The 15,389-nt window shown below is 32.8% G+C and overlaps 1 pseudogene; it reads left to right on the top strand.

Annotated features, from left to right (window-relative positions):
* Positions 1-15,389, top strand: part of LOC143640245 (zinc finger protein 280D-like) — a 54,415-nt pseudogene that overhangs the window by 12,639 nt on the left and 26,387 nt on the right.

The following is a 15,389-nucleotide window of genomic DNA, read 5'->3' on the forward strand; positions in this document are numbered from 1 at the left end:
TCTTATGGACCTGCAGTTTGTAATAGAGTGCTTCATTAGTGGGAGATCATTTTTATGTTATCTCAAAGGATGTAAGAAAGAAGCTAACTACTATAATACTTTTTTTATGGCATATTTGCTCTTACTATTATATCTGTTGGAATAATTTTTCCCCCTAAAATAAAGATGGGAAATATTTAGTTAGTAATGATAGTAGCTTTCACTTTCTACTGAGTGTTTTTATGTACCAAATATTTTCTTGGGATATTTTAAGTATATTATCTTTTTCTTAAATAGCTCTATAAAATAAGGCATTATAACTTATTTTACAAAAAAGGAAGCTTAAACTCAGAAAAATTAATTAAATAAGCTTAAGAGTGCATAACTAGAGACTGACGTCGTAGTCTGGATTTGAACTTATCTTGTCTGACTTAAAAGCCAAGAATATTTGTAGTTTATTCACTGCTTCTACTTTTAGTGTATAGTTGGCATTATTAAAATATGATGTACAGTTTTAGAATCCATTTTTACAAAGCCCATTGTGTATTATTTTCTAAAAGGACTTTGCCTGGCTTGGTTATAGTCTAAATATCCCCATTTTTCTTAGTAATGCTCTAAATAGGTCTAAATTCTTTATCCTTAAGGCAATGGTTTTTAAATGGAAGAGGTTTTTTTTTAATGAAATCCCTGTACAAACAAAATTTTATGTGAATATCAAATAAATAAAATGGAAAAGTGTTTTTTTGTCAGACATGCCCAATATATTCCCTAAAATGACCCCATTAAATTCTGGGGAACATAGTATGAAAATCCTTATACTAACTCCCTGCATTATGTGCCCTTTCATATGAATGAGTAAAATATTATTCAAACTTAGTTGTTTCCACTTTGTACATGGCAATAAGTGGTTAAAATCACCTAAAGCTGTCAGTAGACCTCTCTTCAGTTTGTTAGGTGAGAAAAGAGCTAACATTGCAGTAGACATTTTAAGTTGCAAAATAAAAAAGCATATGAGGGTATCAATTTTTGGAACAAAAAAAAGTTATTGTCAGATTTTCCTTCTTTTTTTTAACAAATTCTAACACATTTAAGTATCCAAAAGTAATTTACTTCTGGGAACTTGGTTCAGTGTTTTCTGCTTTAAAATTTTTGGTCTGGCTTCTTTTATAATAGCAGTTTATGTATTTCTGTTTGAAGCCACATTTAGAATTTCTTGCATAGAAAGGTTATTTTACAAATTATCTTAATTCTTGGAGTTTATAATAAATGTTTATACTATTTCTGTATATGCCCTGAGTTTGGATCACTTAATTTTTGTTGTTATTTGTGTGATATGGTAATTAATTTTATTATCTGTAAATTAACTCCAAAGTATTTGTACTTAGTTATGAGTAGTATTCTAGGTGTTCTAAAATATTTTTTCCACTGTTTAAATCATTGTAGGTGTGAATGAAAGTTCATTTTTATCAAAACATCCTTCTGCTTCTGAAGTAAACAGTGCTAATCCAAAAAATCCTAAGCCCTGTGAGGTTGTTTCTGGAACAAATTCTCCAGCTGAATTCCCTTCAGTTAAACCTCCTTCACTGACATCTTCCCAGGCTATGCCATCAAAAGTTAAATATGAAATCTGACATTCTATACTATAAAAATTACTATAGTATGTATACATAAATTTTAGAAATTATTATAAATTTTGAAACTATTAGTGATTATTTAATGTTCAAAAGTGATGAGTTTTGAATCATAAATGTTCTGAATTTATTTTAGGTGCAAACACCTCATCAAATCAATCTAAAAATGGAACACCTTTTCCAAGAGCTTGTCCAAAGTGCAATATTCATTTCAATCTTTTGGATCCTTTGAAAAATCACATGAAGGTAAAACTTTCAGAATTTAATTTTTATAAAGGTTGAAGCCAGGCATGGTGGCACATGATTATATTTGCAACTACTTGGGAAGATGAGGATAGAGGATTACAAGTTCAAGGCCAGTCGGGCAACATAGTGAGACTCCCCCTCTCAAAAAGGAATTTTTTGAGATTTACAGTCACTATGGTCTATCTCAATATTTAGATAAGAAATCTTCTCATAATGGAATTTCTATTTAGCTTAGATAAAAATCTGCTTTCATAGTAATTATGTAAGACTGGCATTCCTTAATCATCAGATTTAAGAAATTAAGTTCGTATATTTATAATGGATGCTTATTCTTATTTTATTTTAAAAAATCAATATTTTATTGGTCACATTGTTTTTCAAATTTAGAAAACATTTGTTTAATTTTTTAATAACTTATAAATTTTGTTACCTTATTTTCATAATCGCCAACATGTACATGCCACATTACATATGAAAATCTGAGTTTTTACATTTTAATTTTTAAATGTCAGACATAAACTTCAAATGGTGAAGTGTTTCATATGAAATAATTGTTTTAACACACAGTTCAGAGCATAGTTTATATAATTCTCTTAAACTAGTTTGAGCATTTTATTATTTTAGGAGGCTCTGAAATTCAGATTTTAAGGAATTTTTTAGATTATATAAGAAAAAGAAGGGTTCTGTGGCAAAGAAGTAAGGAAAAGTTCTTGCTCACTATTTCAACGGTACAGATTTGTGGCTTTATTCTTGTTTTTCTATTCTATTCATAGCCTTCATGTCTGTTTTTACGTCAGTACATATCTTTGTTACTATAGCTGTGTAGTGTATTTTTAAGTCAGGTATTGTGATGGCTCCTACATTGTGCATTCTGCTGAGGATTGCTTTGACTATTCTAGGTCTTTTATGATTCCATACAAATTTTAGAATTTTTTTCAAGTTCTATGAATAATGTCATTGATATTTTCATAAGGATTGCATGGTACATGTAGATCACTTTTGGTGTTATAGCCATTTAAATTATATTCTCCTAATATGAACATGAGAAGCCTTCCCATGTTCCATTAGTTTTTTCTTTTTTTCCTCAAGTTCTTTATGTTTATACCTCTTTGGGGTCATTTTTATTATAGAAGTCTTTCACAGTTCTGGTTTTATTTATTCCTAGGTATTTTAGTTTTTGTTTTCTGAGACTACTGTGAATAGGATTGCTTTTTGATTTCTTTCTCAGTGGGTTTGATATTGGTGTCTAGAAAAGCTACTGATTTTTGTGTGTGCATTTTGTAAAATCTTACAAATCTGCTGAATTTGTCAGTTCTAAGAGTATTTTGGTGGAGTCTAGGATTTTCTGAATATAGAATTGTGTCTGTAATCAAGGGATACATTAACTTCCTCCTATCCTATCTTTATCCCTTTTATTTCTTTCTGTTGCCTGATTGGCCTGGCTAAGGTTTTAAGTACTACTATATTGAATAAGAGTGGTGGAACATGTATGAAGGCACGAATTGGTGTCAATACACTTTATATATAACCAGAGGTATGAAAAAGTGTACTCTATATGTGTAATATGAATTGTAAGGCATTCCACTGTCATTTATAAAAAAAAATTGTAATGCATTTCACTGTTGTATTTATAAAAAATTATAATTGTATTGCATTCCACTGTCATATTCAATTAAAAAAAAAGATTGGTGAGAATAGGTATGCTTGTCTTATTGCTGAGTTTATTTATTTATTTATTTTAGTGTTTATTTTTTAGTTGTAGCTGAACACAATACCTCTATTTTATTTATTCATTTTTACGTGGTGCTGAGGATCAAACCCAGTGCCCCGCATGCACTACGCGAGCGTTCTACTGCTGAGCCACAACTCCAGGTCCTTGTTGCTGAGTTTAGAAGGGACACTTTCAATTTTTCTGTATTCAGTATGATGTTGGCTATGATATATATCCTTTATTATGTTAAAGTATGATTGTGTTATATATAGTTTATTCAGAGCATTTTATCATGAAGCTTTACTGAATTTTATCAAAGGTTTTTTTCTCTTATCTATGAGATCAAGTTTTTTTATCCTCTATTAATTTTTGTATTAATGTGCTATATTACATTTATTGAATTGTGTGTGTTAAACCATCCTTGCATCCCTTTCATGAAGCCAACTTGTGGACAAGCTTTTTAATGTGCCATTGAATTTGATTTGTATTTTATTGAGGATTTTGCATTTATTTGCATTTATGTTTATCAAGGATATTAGTATATAGTTTTCTCCTTTTTGTTGTGTCATTATCAGGTCTTGGTTGCAGGGTAATTCTAGCTTGGTAAGCTGAGTTTGGAAACATTTTCTTCCTTTTTTTTCTAAATAGCTTAAGAAGCATTGCTGTTCTTTAAAAGTCTGCTAAATTTCAGCATTGAATCTGTCTAGGCGTGGGCTTTTCCTTGTTTGGAGACTTTTCTCCTGCTTCAGTCACATTGCTCATTACTGATCTAATTGGATTTTTAAAATATGTGTTCAGAATCTCCTCCATTTCTTCTAGATATTCCATTTTTTTTGGGTATGTAGTTTTCCCAGATTTTCCCGAAGGATCTTATGATTGTTGTCTTTTGTAGTATACCTTTTTCATCTCTATTTTTGTTAATTTGGGTCTTCTCTTTCTTTTGGTTAAATTTGGTAAAAGTTTTTCAATTTTATTTTTCTTTTCAAAGAAACAGCTCTTTGTTTCATTTATTTTTTCTTTTCTTTTTTTGGTACCAGGGATTGAACTCATGGGCACTCAATCACTGAGCCGCATCCCTAGCCCTGTTTTGTATTTTCTTTAGAGACAGGGTCTCACTGTTGCTGAGGCTGGCTTTGAACTTGTGATGCTCCTGCCTCAGCCTCCCACGCCACTGGGGTTATAGGTGTGAGCCTCTGCACCTGGCCCCTTAGTTTATTCTTGTTTTTCAAAGACCTTGAGATTTATCTTAGGTTATTATTTGGGATCTCCTCCCCCTACCTCCCTCAATATAGCCATTCATATCTATAAACTTCCCCCAAAGTACTGTTTTCACTGTATCCCACAGGTTCTACTATATTATGTTTTCATTTTTATTTGATTCTTGGAATTTTTAAATTTCCTTCCTGGTTTTTTCCATAACCTACTGTTTGTTCACCAGTGTATTTTTAGTCTCAATGTTTTGATATAATTACTGCAGTTTTTCTTGTTACAAATTTCTGGTTTCATTCCATCATGATACAATATGATACAAGTAATCATTTCAGTTTTTCTGAATTAGTTAACTCTTGCTTTATGGTCAGAAATATGATCTATTGTGTAAAAAGTTTCATGCACTGATGAAAAGAATACACGTTTTGCAGCCCTTAGATGTATATGTCTGTTAAGTTATTTGAACTATGGTATAATTCACCCCTGATGATTTTTTGGTTGATTTTATTTGGTCTGTAGGGTGAAAGTGGGAACTGCGGTTACTCATTATTAGGGCCATCTCTCCCTTTGTGTCCTGTGGTGTTTTATAAAATTGGTGCTCTTATGTTTGGTGCATATGTTTGTAATTGTTAATGTGTCTTGATGAATAATTTCCTTTATCAATATGTAATAACCTCCTTTGTTTTTTTTCTGTTTTGTCATCTATGAGTATAGCTATTGCTGCTTGCTTTTGGATTTGGTTTTCTTACAGTATCATTTTCCATCCTTTCACTTTCAGTTTGTGTATGTTGTTGCCAGTGAGTTTTTTAGAATGTATATTATTTGGTCTTCTTTTTTAATCTAATGAGCTAATCTGCACCTTTTAATTGAAGAATTAAGACCATTTATGTTGAGAATTCTTATTAAAAGGTGTGTGTGCACTTTTTTCTTGTTATTCTGTAATTTTTAAAATTATTTTATTTGTGCCAAAGATTGAACTCAGGGGCATTCAACCACTGAGTCATATCCCAAGCCCTGTTTGTATTTTATTAGAGACAGAGTCTCACTGATTTGCTTAGGGTCTTGGTAAGTTGCTAAACCTGACTTTGAACACACAACCCTCCTGCCTCAGGCTGCCCAGGTGCTGGGATTACAGGCATGTGCCACCATACATGGCTAAAGTTTTTTTTTTTCTTTTTTTTTTTAGAGAGAGAGAGAGAGAGAGAGAGAATTTTTTTTATATTTATTTTTTAGTTTTTGGAGGACACACCATCTTTGTATGTGGTGCTGAGGATGGAACCCGGGCCGAACGCATTCTAGGCGAGCGTGCTACTGCTTGAGCCACATCCCCAGCCGAGGCTGAAGTTTTTTCCTAGTTGTTTTGAATGTTCTATGTTGTGTCTTGCTCTTTTATTGATCTTAGAAATTTGATGATTTTATTAATACTGTTTGGTTCTCTCCTTTTTTTTTCTTATTAGCTGTTCTAATCTCGTCTACTGAAATTTATTTTTTCCTGTGTCATTATTTTTGTGTTAGTCTTTCTTCCTCACTTCTGTGTAGAATTCCCTTATGTATATTCTATAATGCTGATTTAGTGGTCAGGAATTCCTTTAATGTATGCTTATCATGAAAGTTCTTTATTTTTCCTTTGATTTGGGAAACTTTGCTGGGTATGGTAATTGAGTTTGACATTTATTTTTTTTTAGGCCTTGAAATACATCATTCCTTGCCCTTCTGGCCTTTTTGAGTTTCTTCTGAGAAATCCACTGTTACTCTAATGTTTTTGTCTTAAAATATGACTTGACCCTTCTTTTTTGCAGCTTTATAAATATTTTTTGTTAGGTACTTTTGGGAGTTTAAATATAATATGTTGTGGGTAAGCTTTTTTTTCTTTTCTTTTTTCTTTTTGTTATGTCTACTTGGGGTTTTTTTTTGTTTTATTTTGTTTTGTTTTGATACGGGGGATTGAACTCAGAGTCACTCAACCACTGAGCCACACCCCCAGCCCAATTTTGTATTTTATTAGAGATAGGGTCTCACTGAGTTGCTTAGTGCCTTGGCAGTTGCTGATTCTGGCTTTGAACTCATGATCCTCCTATCTCAGCCTCCCAAGTTGCTGGGATTACAGGCAAGCACCATGGCGCTTGGCTAGTTGGGACTCTTTATGTCTCTTTGACCTGGATATCCATGTCTTTTCCAGGATTTGGGAAGCTATCTTCTGACATTTCGCTGAATAGACTTTCTATGCCTTCAATCTGTAGCTCTTCTCCCTCATCCTTTCTGATCATACCTGTGTTTGGTTCTTTAATGGTATCCTAGAGATCTTGTATATTATGTTCATTTTTACTGATTTTTTAAAATTAGTTTCTGAATCTGATAACTCCTCAACTTTTTCTTTAAGTCTTGTTATTCTTTCTTTTGGTCTATCTAATGTTTTGGTGGGGCTTTCAAGTGAGTTTTTAAAAATCTGACTTATTGAGCTTTTCATTTCCAAGAATTCTGGTTGGTTCTGTTTCAAAATCCCTGTCTATCAAATTTCTCATTCATATCCTGCATTGGTTTCCTTAATTCATTCAGCTCTTATATCCTCTTGGAATTCATTGAACTGTTTTTAAAAAAATTATTCTTTTAATTTCTCTGTCAAGTAGTTCATCTACTTTTATATCTTTGGATTACAGATTTATTAGAGATTTATAAATCTCAGGAGCTATTCTACTGCCTTGTGCTTTCATATTTCTTGTGTTTGTATGTTGAGATTTGCTCATCCACTGGGATGGATATCTTTCACTCTTTTCCACTATTTCTTGGTGAGCCCTGGGTTACTGGGTTTCTATTTAGTATTGAATTTAATTCAATTTGTACTTCCTTGTGTACTTTCCTGTGGCTTCTTTGGCTGTGGTTAGATTTTTACACAATATATAATATGTCAGAGCCTAAGTGATTTATTTTCTTTATAGGACTTGCAAGAGGGTAGTCTGTCTGGTATTTCAGGCAATTTTGCTATAGACAGCAATAGATATAGAGTGTACCCTCTGTGATTACTCCTATAGTGGGAATCGAAGCCCCTATCAGGTATGTGTTGGGGGTTTCCCCTGGGCTTTGTTGATCTTGGTTGTTAACTTGGAAGCAGTTCTGCTACTGGCTGTTCCAATTGTGGTGATGTCCCGGAGCCTTTATCTTTTGTTTAGACATTCAGGGCATCTCTAGTTGTTTCATGGGGAGAAACAATGGCCAGTTACAGCTCCCTCCACTGTCACACTCACCTCCAACCCTATCAGCAATATGCTGTCTGATAAGGTATGGGAATGACAGATATTGATGCACCATATACCATATTTATGGTGCCTATAACAGTTATGCTATTTCTTCTGTTCTTGTTATAATAGTGAGGGTTCCCAAGAGGGACTTCAGATTCACCCACCTTGCCATGCTTGCTTGGGGACAGGTTATAGTCTGTGGGCTTTTATTCCTCCTATTCCCTAAGTTGAAGTATCTGCCAAGGTTTAAGTGTGGCCCAAGCAAGGCATAATTCCCCTCAGCTGGGTTGGAAGTGTAGCTCAGTGGCAGAGCACCCAGCTGATGTGTTCAACACAATCAGACTCAATCTCAATCACTGAAAAAAAAGAAGAGGAACAAAGAAGAAAGAAAAAATGAGATAGATAAATAAAGTAAAATCCAAAAACTAAAAACAGTAATACCACAACAAATGAAAAGAAAGAAGAAAAATAATATTAAATAACAAACAGTTAAATAATAAAAATAGAATTAATCAAAGGGATAAAATATAGTTGGAGAAAAGTAAAATAGAAAAGGGAGAAAGGAAGAGAAGAAAAATATTTCATATTAAAAAGAGGAGAAAAATACAGGCATGGTGGCACATGCCTGTAATACCAGTGACTTGGGAGGCAGAGGTAGGAGGACCAAGAGTTCAAAGCCAGCTTCAGCAATTTAGCAAGGCGCTAAGTAACTCAGTAAGACCTTGTCTCTAAATAAAACACAAACAAGGGCTGGGAATGTGGCCAAGGGGTCGAGTGTCCCCGAGTTCAGTCCCCAATATCAAAAAAATAAGAGGAAAAAAGTGAAATAAGCACAAAACAGCACATAAAAATAAGAACAACAACAAAAACTTAAGCCAGGTGTGGTGGTATATGCCTGTAATCCCAGTTATTCAGGAAGTTGAGGCAGGAGGATCACAGGTTCAAAGCCAGTATTGAAGAGAACCTGTCTGAAAAAATGAAAAGGGCTGGGGATGTAGTGCAGTTTTGAAAGTACCCCTGAGTTAAAAAAAAAAAAAAAAAGTAAAACTATGAATAAAAAAAATGAAAATTTTCTTTTCCCTCGAGTGCCCAAGTGAGCAGGAAGGATAGAAACTCTTTGACTGTGCTGATCAGAGAATTTCTTTGTCTTTAGTCTGTGTGCTGCTTGGACAGAGAGAAGACTGGGGCTTACTCCTTTCTTTTGTGGTAGTAGTCAGTTGACTGATGGTAGCAATTTGTGGCTTGATTCAGTTGGAATACCTCTCAGCTGCTTTGTACACCAGAATGAGCTAGTGTGGAATGCAGAGTTTCCTAGAAACAAATTCTCTCTGGAGCTATTTGTGTTATGCACTTCTAGAGCAGAGCTGATGCTGACATCATGGCATGTCAGAATGTGGAACTCCCCAAATCTTCTCTTCAGAGCTTAGTACTTGGAGGGTAGAGCTAATACTAGCTCTGTGGAGTGTCCCTGTATGCCTCCCCCAAGGATGGAGAGAGGATATAGAGTCTCAAAGATCTGTGGTGGAAGGGATGGTGGTGAGTTCTGCATAATCCACAGTCCATTTTTCTGGTGTTTCCAGTCCTGGCTACATGTGACTGCTCATTCCCCAGACTCTGAGAGCTGCGTCTGGCAAACTGCCAGGTTTAATGAGAAGCACCATCTGTTACTACATATGCTGATTGCTGAAGCAGTAAGTAACCTCAGACAATAGGACCTTTTCTAAGATGGCTCCAAATTATAAAACTGAGAATATGCAAAGAAGTACAGGTGTCTTCTACAGAGCCAATTTAACATGCAAACTGTACTGTTGTTTGCTTAGCCTATATTTCTGCAGGAGGCTGGATCCTGTGCCAGTCATGTTTGTTGGGACTCTGTTTCTTCTCTACCTCTGGGGCATACTTCCCTGGGATTGGCACTGGTGCATTTTGTTTCATTCTGTCTTCCACAGTCGATTTTATTTGGGCTTCTCCAAGTCTCTATCCACAGTTGAAACCTGGTATTTTCTCATAGTCATTCATCTCAGTGAGCAACTATGTTACAGTTATTTTAATTTGGTTTCAAGGAGATGCAGGCAAGTGTATAATGCCTCTAATCTACCATTTTTGGAAGATCTCTTGCTACTATGTTCTCTTAGTCATATTTATTTATTTATTCATTTATTTATTTATTTATTTATTTATTTATTTATTTATTTATTTATTTTTACTAGGTAGCAAAGTCACATTATTAAAAATTAAAAATAGGAAGGTGTGTATGGGAAGAATCTTTACCTCAGACTCTTATGACCTGGTTGCCAGTTTTATATCCTTCCTGATTTTCTTTCCACATATAGAAGTAGGCATGAATGTTCTTATTTCCCCTCTATTTTGCATACAGTCTGTATACAAAATAGAATCAGTTAAACATGCAAAACGTACACATTTCTGAGCCTGGAGAGATTGGCAACCTTATTCCATGTGTGACTTTTACATGTTATAGCATTATTTGTGATTACTTGTACTGGAAATAACCAAAATATTAAAAGATTTATGTAATGGAACACTGTAACATTTTATGAAAGGAGGGTATCTCTATGATAGATAAAATGGGACAATGTGTAAGAAATACTATTTAACTAAATTGAATGCAATTGAATAATGTATGTGTTTATAATAATGAAGTCTCAAAGCATAGTCACAAATCTAGGAAGGAAATGTTTAAAACTGGAGAGTTTCAGGCACAGAAAGACAAATACTACATGATCTCAGGCAGTGGGCAGTTTTAAAAAGTTGATCTCATAGAAATCAAATAGACTAGAGGTCATCAGAGATGGGGACAAGTAGAGGGGGAATGGAATAGAAATTGGTTGGTCACCAGGTACAGTGTTATAGTTTGATAGGCACAGCAAATTCTTATGTTCTATGGCATAATAGGGTGAGTATAATTAACAGTAATGCATTCTATATCTCATATTAGAAGAGGATTTTGATTGTGTTCACACAATTGCATCATAAAAATGTAAAAATCACATTGTTTCAAAAATGTATAAATATAATGTGTTGATCATAAAAATTAAAAAATAGAAAACTGGGGACTTTTTTTTACTTTTTAGCTTTTATATTTTTATATTTTAGTTAAAATTTAATATAATTTCCATAAAATAATGTAATTTTTAGATCAATAATTTTAAAAAACTTAAATAGAAGTTTTTAATAAATCAAAGTTCATTATAACACAGTTAATGATTTTTTCCAATGGAAAAATATTAAAATATCCTATAATAATTTATTTGATTCCATGTGTCAAACATAAAACTAAGCTTTGAATAAATACATTATTTCATTTATTCTTTAGGAATTTCTTAAAGTTAGACATTTTTCTCATTGTATTATTAGTTAATTGGTATTCTAACCATACCTCTTATAGTAAAGCCCAAGTGCTGATGAATACTTTTTTTTCTTTAGCAAAAATGTCTGTAGGTTGTTTTCTTTACTATTAGGTAGAAATTTGAAAATACGTGTATGATATAGTAAGATATACTATAGATAGTGAGGTACACTAAAAATAATAAGTAAATTATTTGCTTGTCATATAAACTTTTCCAGAGTATTCATTATAATTTTAGTCTTTATTTACATTAATTTTGACTGGTACATAAAGCATAAAATTTTTCGTATTAATGGAGTACGATGCTTTGATATGTGTCCATTGTTTAATGTTTTACTCTGCAAACACTTATCAATTCTTTATGGTGAAAACTTTAAATTTTCTGGCTTTTTTTTTTAAATTTTAGCTGTAGGTGGACACAATGTCTTTATTTTTATTTATTTATTTTTATGTGGTGCTGAGGATTGAACCCAGTGCCTCACCCGCACCAGGTGAGCAGTCTACCACTGATCCATAATCCCCACTCCCTTTTTCTGGCTTTTTAAAGTGTACAGTGCATTATTGTTATCTATAGACACCCTACTATGTAATAATAGCATACCAGAACATGTATTCCTATCTAACTGTAGTTTAGTATCCACTGATAAAACTTTTTACATATCCTTATCTTCACTTATTCTGTCCTAGATATATAATCACATCTCAATCCATATCTTTCATTACTTAGCTGATATTTGTGATACAGAAGAATCTAGCTTTCATAACTGTATCATGAATGTATCCTTAACATTTTAAAATGTTCAAAAAGTGTTTTGTTTTTGATTCTAGTGTTCAGTGTTTGTTGTTGTTTGTTTTTTGTTACTTTGTGTTTTGGTACTGGGAATTGATCTCAGGGGCTCTTTACCACTGAACTACATTCCAGTTCTTTTTTTTTTTTTTTTTTTTTTTTTTTTGCAACAAGGTCTCACTAAATTGCAGAGGGTCTCATCTAGAAAGTAATAAGTTTCTTTTTCTTTTTCTTTTTTTTTTTGATACTGGGGATTTAGGGGCACTTTACCTCTAAGCTACATCCCAGTCTATCTATCTATCTATCTATCTATCTATCTATCTATCTATATTAGACTAATATTTTTAACATTAATAATTTTATAGTGACATAACTTACTATAGAAAGTTTGAGTCAGTCTTCTCTAGTGTACAGTGTATTCTTTTGCCTTTATATTTGTGTCTTCCTTTGTTTTAGCACAGTTTGCCTGAATTATATTTTAAAATATTTATTCCATACAGTTGTATGTCCAAAATGAATTTTCCTTTGCATGCTATATCTGTCATTTTCTCTCTAATCCTAATCTCTCTTTTTTTAAACCTTGCTATTCTCATTACTGGCCTCTCTTTCCCTTCTTTTATTTTGCAGTATCTGTTTACTACTATCCTTGTCTCTAATTTATCTTACCTCTCTGTTATTCATTTTTCCCTCTCCTTTTCCCTTCTCCTTTTCCCTTGATGTCCTACTTCTTAATCTCTCTCTGGGATAAGGTGGGATTCTAAAGCAATTTTATTTCTGTAGAAAGGGCATGTTTTGTGTTTGTGCACAGGGAAGAGGAAGAGGAAAACTAGGTATTCAGCCTCTTTTTTTCCCCTTCTCAGAACCCAGTCTCTAAGTTTTCAGCAACATCATGCAGTGCTTTAGCATTCTTACTGGGACCAGAGATGTTAGGATCATGAAGTGTCAGACTGGTCAACAATTGTTTAAAGTCATCCAGGCTTCATGGTAGAGATGACAGATTTCCAGGTCTAAGAGATGACCTGTTGTTGGTGAGGGGTTACTGTGAGGGCTGGGGTTGTGGCTCACTGTAGAGCACTCATATATCACGTATGAAGCACTGGGTTCGATCCTCACTGGGTTCGATCCACATAAAAATAAATTTTAAAAAAGGTATAGTTTCCAACTACAATTTAAAAACAAATTTTTAAAGTTGCTGTGAACAAGATTTGTATGTTAATTTTTAAAAATCTGATCCTGTCTTTTGTGTAAAAGAAAAAAAAAGAACAGCAAGTAATTGATTATATGATATATATATATATATATATATATATATATATATATATATATAGAGAGAGAGAGAGAGAGAGAGAGAGAGAGTAATTTATTACTCTAGGTCAACTTTAATTTCAAATTAGACATTTCTGGAGAATATAAACCTTGCAACATACTCTCTCATAAACTATTTTGTAGATTTCAGAAAATAATCAGGTGCTAAATATGACTCAGAATAACTTCTACTAAATGCCAGATTTTGTGTTTGGGACACAAAATAATCTGCATTTCTTATTAGGAAGACTTTTCTCTTTTATTTATTTTTGTGCATTATAACTTCTCATTGTTTGAGATCTTTCTCCAAGGAATCCTTCAAATAAGTGAAGAGTTTTGTTTGTCAAAATGGTGCCAGTGATACATATTAGTAGTAGTAAGAAGATACACATTTTGAGTAATTTTTCTAATAATGCTAGTTGTTTTATTCCCTACCATGTTTTTCTTCATTTATCCTTAAAGTAGAAAGTAGCATTTTTTTAAAAGAAGGAACTTAGTCTTGTAAAACTCCTTAGAAATAGTCTGAATTTCCTAAGTTTGAGCTCTCAGATATTATGTAATATTGCAAGAAGAATATAGGAACATAAATAGCAAAACCTTTCTTACCTCCCTTTTTATGTTGTATTTCTATTTCAATTATAATTTATTCTGAATGGAAGACTACAGAGATTCATGTTGTATTAGAGAACTAATCTATTTGTCCTAATTTTGCATGTGGGTGAAACCTCAACTCCTTAACATAGGTTAGTTATACCACTTATTTGTGGCCCATTTTACTTAGTATTTTTTTTCTTTGTATCTATTTTAGATTGTGTGTGTGTGTGTGTGTGTGTGTGTGTGTTTTCTTTTCAGATTTATAAATTGATAAGTAAAACAAAATAAGTAAAATGCAACCTTGAAAGAAATGTTATAAGTCTGTCTTGGACCAGAAAGGCCCACTGTCCCTTGTAATACAGAGTGTTCCACCAGTTGTCTAACATTTCACATGTGGTAGAAGTGGATGTTGTTATCTTAGAAATGAAATAGGTGTATTAAGAGTTTAAAATTTTCTTATGTTGATGCCAGTTTAACACATAACACATATAGAAAACACTTAAGTTGTAAAAGAATTACCGCTTGTTAAAAAATATAACTTCTAGGTCTGGGGCTCTAACTCAGTGGCAGATCTCTTGCGTAGCATGTATGAGGCACTTGGTTCGATCCTTAGCACCACGTAAAAATAAACATAAAATAAAGGCATGCTGTCCATCTACAACTATCAAAAAAATAGATAATATATTAACTTCTAGGCCCTATCTCTGGACATTGTAGCTTAGTTGTTCTGAAGTGAGGCCCAGGAATTAGCATTTTAACAAATATTATAATGCACATCTTCCTGAGCTTGCCCTTTAAGTAAAAACTATACAACTGAATGTTATGTGCAATAAATAAATAAAAGATAGAATTAGTTCTATGTTGTTGAAAAAGAAAAGGAAAAGCTCACATATGAACAAATTCCATATTAAAATCATTTTATGTGACATTGTGATTTTACTCCCGAAGAGGTAAGTTTCCTCTTCAGATATTTAGCATTCTAGGTTTTAAGATGTAAAAACACTTTTCTTTTATACCTAATGTAAAAAAGTGGATTTTTTTCTTTTCTTTCTTTCTTTCTTTTTTTTTTTTAAGAAGGAAGATTAGTCTTATATATCTTTGCGTTCAATACCTTTTCTAGTACCTTGAGTCTAAGAAATAGCAGGTTAGTAGGGTCAAAGTCTAGTTCCATTAAGGTCTTACAAAATTTTTTTGTGTTACTTGATAATTAAAAATATACATCAAGCAAATGAAATATTTCTTTATGTACTCTCGAAATAGATGTGAAATGAATAATTTTGGACCAAGCAACAAATTATTATTAAATAGTTACACCTGAATAGAT

Source organism: Callospermophilus lateralis, unplaced genomic scaffold, assembly GCF_048772815.1.
Source record: "Callospermophilus lateralis isolate mCalLat2 unplaced genomic scaffold, mCalLat2.hap1 Scaffold_144, whole genome shotgun sequence".
In the NCBI taxonomy this organism is placed as follows: Eukaryota; Metazoa; Chordata; class Mammalia; order Rodentia; family Sciuridae; genus Callospermophilus; species Callospermophilus lateralis.